Source organism: Leptosomus discolor, chromosome 1 (assembly GCF_034619465.1).
Source record: "Leptosomus discolor isolate bLepDis1 chromosome 1, bLepDis1.hap2, whole genome shotgun sequence".
Classification (NCBI taxonomy): Eukaryota; Metazoa; Chordata; class Aves; order Leptosomiformes; family Leptosomidae; genus Leptosomus; species Leptosomus discolor.
The window spans coordinates 43,877,785-43,882,949 of NC_141391.1; positions in this window are offsets into that span (position 1 = coordinate 43,877,785).

Genomic DNA, 5,165 nt, shown 5'->3' on the forward strand with positions numbered 1-5,165 from the left:
GCCTGGTGGGGTCCATCTCTCAGAGAAGGAGGAGAACATCTTTGGACAAAGTCTAGCCAATCTAGTAAGGAGGGTTTTAAACTGGATTTACTGGGGGCAGCAAATAGATGGAAATAGATGCCCTGGCCCTGGAGATGGATCGCAGGCCAGCGAGAGAGCACATGAAGTGCAAGATATGAATTCCAGCCAGTAAGCATTCCAGCTGGTAAGTCGACTTCAATGGGGGGGCCCACTTAAATGCCCCTATGCAAATTCACAGAGCATGGGGAACGAACAAGAGGAGTTAGAGATGTGTGCAAGTCTACAAGGCTGTGGTGTTATAGGCATCACCGAGATGTGGTGGGATAACTCCTATGACTGGAGTGTAGGAATAGATGGGTATAGGCTCTACAGGAAAGACAGGCAGGGGAGAAGAGGAGGGGGTGTCACCCTTTATGTCAAGGACCAGTTGGAGTCCATGGAGCTTGGCCTGGGGATGGATGAGGAGCTGACTGAGAGCTTATGGGTCAGGGTTAGAGGAAGGTCAGGGGAGGGTGATATCATAGTGGGGGTCTGCTACAGGTCACCTGACCAGGTTGACCAAGCAGACGTGGCCCTCTACAGACAGACAGGAACAGCTTCATGTTCACAAGCCCTGGTCCTGATGGGGGACTTCAATTACCCGAACACCTGTCGGAAGGAAGGCACAGCAGGGCACCAGCAATCCAGGAGGTTCCTGGAATGCATTGATGACAATATCCTTCTCCAGGTGTTAGAGGAACCAATGAGAAGAGGTGCCATGCTGGACCTTGCTCTCACCAACAAGGAGGGGCTGGTGGCTAACATGAAGCTCAAGGGAAGCCTTGGCTGCAGTGACCATGAAATGTTAGAATTCAAGATCCTCAGGGAAAAAGGAGAGTGTGCAGCAAGCTCACTACCCTGGACTTCAAGAGAGTAGACTTTGACCTCTTCAGTGATCTGCTTAGTGGTTTTCCATGGGATGAAGACCTGAGGGGAGAGGGGCCCAGGAAAGCAGGTCCATATTCAAGGACCACCTCCTCTGAGGCCAGGAGCAATGCATCCCAAAAAAGAGGAAGGCAGGCAAGAATGCCAGGAGGCCTGTGTGGATGAACAAGGAACTCCTAGGCACACTTAAAGACAAAAATGTGATTTACAGAAAGTGGACAGGTAGACTGTGAAGAATACAAAGAAGTTTCCCAAGCAGCCAGGGTTCAGGTAAGGAAAGCTAAAGCCCAGATAGGATTAAATATGGCCAGGGACAGCAAGGGTAAGAAGAAAAACTTGTATAGGTATGTCAGTGATAAAAGGAAGACTAGGGAAGCTGTGGGCCCTCTCCAGAAGGAAACAAGAGAACTAGTCACTAGGGATATGGAGAAGGCTGAGGTTCTCAATGACTTCTTTGCCTCAGTCTTCACTAGCAGGGACTCTAGCCACACTGTCCTGGTTGCAGAAGCCAAAGGCGGGGACTGGGAGAAGGAAGATCCTCCTACTATAAGTGAAGATGGGGTTCATGACTACCTAAAGAAGCTGAAGGTGTACAAATCCATGGGACCTGATGAGATCCATCCAATGGACCTGAGAGGACTAGCAGACCAAGTTGCCAGGCCATTTTCCATCCTGTTTGAGAAGCCATGGCAGTCTGGTGAAGGAAGACCTGGGCAACTACAGGCCAGTCAGTCTCACCTCTGTGCCTGGGAAGATCATGGAGGCTCTGCTATGGCACTTGGAAAATGTGGAGGTCATTGGTGACAACCAAATGGCTTCACCAAGGGAAAATCCTGCTTGATGAATCTGGTGGCCTTTTATGATGGAGTTACATCATCAATTGACAAGGGAAGATCAACTGATGTCATCTATGTGGACTTGTGCAAAGCTTTTAACACTGTCCCACACGACATCCTGGTCTCCAAAATGGAAAGACATGGATTTAACGGACAGACCACTCGATGGATAAGAAATTGGCTGGAAGGTCACATTCAAAGAGTTGCTACCAATGGCTCCATGTCTGAGTGGAGATCAGTGACAAAGGGTGTTCCCTAGGGATTGGTACTGGGACCAGTGTTATTTAACATCTCTGTTGGAGACATGGACAGTGGCATCGAGTACACCCTCAGCAAGTTTGTCAATGACAAGTTGCATGGTGAGGTCGACACACTGGAGGGGGGGGGATGCTATCCAGAGGGACCTTGGCAGGCTGGAGAATTGGGCCCAGGCCAACCTCATGAAGTTCAACAAGGCCAAGTGTAAGGTCCTGCACCTGGGTCAAGGCAATCCCAAGCACAGATACAGGTTGGGCAATGAGTGGATTGAGAGCAGTCCTGGGGAGAAGGACTTGGGCATGCTGGTGTATGATAGGATGAACATGACCTAACAGTGTGTGCTTGCAGCCCAAAAAGCAAACCATACTGTAGGCTGCATCAAAAGATATGTGGCCAGCAGGTTGAGGGAGGTGATTTTCCCCCTTCTACTCCGCCCTCGTGAGACCAACCTGGAACACTGCGTCCAGCTCTGGAGCCCCCAACACGAGAAAGACATGGAGCTGTTGGAAAGCGTCCAGAAGGCTAGCAAGATGGTCAGAGGGTTGGAACACCTTTCCTACGAGAACAAGCTGAGAGAGTTGGGCTTCTTGAGCCTGAAAAAGAGGAGGCTCCAGGAAGACTTATAGCGGCCTTCCAGTACCTGAAGGGGGCCTACAAGAAGGCTGGGAAGGGACTTTTTACAAGGACCTGCAGTGATAGGTTGAGGGTTAACAGTTGGAAGCTGAGAGAGAGCAGGTTTAGACTACATACAAGGAAGAAGTTCTTTACCTTGAGGGTGGTGAGACACTGGAACGGGTTGCCTAAGGAAGTTGTGAATGCTCCATCCCTGGAAGTGTTCAAGACCAGGTTGGATGGAGCCTTGAGCATTCTATGTTTCTATGATTCTATGAAGTTGATTACCTGATGCCCTCAGATTCTTCCTAAAGAGCCCACTGCAAGCATTTGCAAGGTCAAGCCCTAGCCATTTATCACAACAGAATCATACCCTGATGTAGCTGTTTCTGTTGCAAAAGCCCTTAATGAATAATGCCTTGAATGTTTAAAAAAAAAGATATAGTTTATAATAGTAATACTTTTAAATATTCGAGTCTTTGCCAGCTTTTAACTAACAAGATCAGTTATTAATGGCAGCATTAATGGCAGCAGTCCTACAACACTCAGGGATTATTGTCTAGGCCTGCTGACAATGCACTGCTAGTGACCAGTTTGCAAAGTGCAAACTGTTATTGTATATCACAGTCAAATCAATGTTTAAAATTGCGTGAAGCGTGATAGCTTGCCTCTTACACCAAGCCTGCTTTTTAAAAAAATAAACAGCATTGTATCATTCTTTTTATCTGTGATTAAAGGTTATGATTATTACCAGTGTAAGTTACCTGGCAACATTTTTTATTTTGTGGTTTGATCAGGTAAACTTGAAAAGAATATCAACCATAAAAAATAACTTTACCTTTAGCTATAAAAAAGGGACAGATCTGTCAGAAGGCTGTCTACTTTCTCTTAATTCTTAATATGCAGTTTCTGACAAGTATACAGATTTGCCTTAATTATTTATTAATTTCATTGAAACCATCTTCATCTGTTTTAAATTTCTAATAAGTCTATTTAAATAAAGAGAATCCTATTTGAATGTTGATTTTCATTTGAAAATCCTGAAGGTTTCTGTATTCAGAAAGTGCAGGCATGTGTCTTGGTCTTTGGTGTAATGTCCGTTCTTAAAAATTGAGGAACTCCACAGGAAGATCTCTTAAAGGCATAATTCTAAGTAGTCCTAATTTTAAAATTTAGCTGGTGTAACTTAAACATCAACGTGTCTATGGCTAATGCCACAAAGGCAATAAGGCACCTAACTACTGCTCTAGGAAAAATCTGTTTCACTTGCTGCCTAATCCTGGAGCAACTGTAATCTCCCAGACTTTTGCACATCCTTTACCAAAAAAAAAAAAAAAAAGGAAACAAAACAAACACACAAACACTTCAATGCTTCCCTCTCCTCTTCTTCCAGCTATGTTGCTATGTTTACCTTCTGATGTTTGACAGCATCAACCAACCTTATACAGACTGGTCAAGATTCTGAAAACAGCTACTGTCTGTTGTGAAAGCCCTTAATGATCAAGTGATTTTGCCTATGGAGCAGTCACTAAAGTCTTCAGAATATGGTTATTAAGTCAGGCATCATATGAAAGAATTTCAGCAAAAAGAGCTTGTTATCCTTTACACACTGACTTGATAAGTTTCTGGGCAGGATCTACATCACTTTTGTGCCTGATTTGGGTAAAAATTTGAAATTTGGATATTTTTCCTGAAAGTAGAGTGAGTAAATAAATGCTGTTCCAAAGGAAATAATGTTCTATTTTGAAATAAACATTTAGGTATTAATAGAGTCAGAAAGAGTGAATCTGTAGCTGGGGGATATTGCATTTACTAAGTATTTGTCTGTCTAAAAGAGCAGAAAAATCGAATAAATGTTGATGGCACCTTTTTGTTACCCATCACCTTCAAATTGCCATAGAAATTAGACGTACAGATGAACATGATATTAAGCACAATTATTATTGAAAACTGTCATTATCATTAATAGTAGCAAAGTAACAAGATATCCTTTAGTCCTATCACAGCAAGTGCAGAATTTTACAACTTCATAGAATTTTCGCTGGGTAGGCAAAACACAGTTATATGGTTCTACTCTTTTGCTATAGAGAACGTGAAGGATGTTCTCTAAGCTATAAGAGGGTACAGTTGAAATATGCTCTTCTGGCCAGGAAGTTGGAAAAGCTGCAATATGATACAGGCGCATGGAGCATCAAGATGAGTAACAGTAGACTTTTATGTCTGGAATAAGCATGAATCAATGTCATTGTTCATTTTGAAATGCAAAAGACTACTCTGTTGAAAGAACAATTCAATAAACTCAACTGGTAATCATTATTTTAAGAAATATTAGGGTGCTCCAACTCTAGTGGTTTAACATAAAACATTACATTACAGAAACATACATGTGTAAAGAATTCTGGAAACTCTGAAGTAAGAAAAAAAAAACAGAGAGGAGATGTATGGCAGATTATAGAAATATATTATTAGATATTGACTTGCAAACAAACACTAAAAATAACGTGATACTAATTT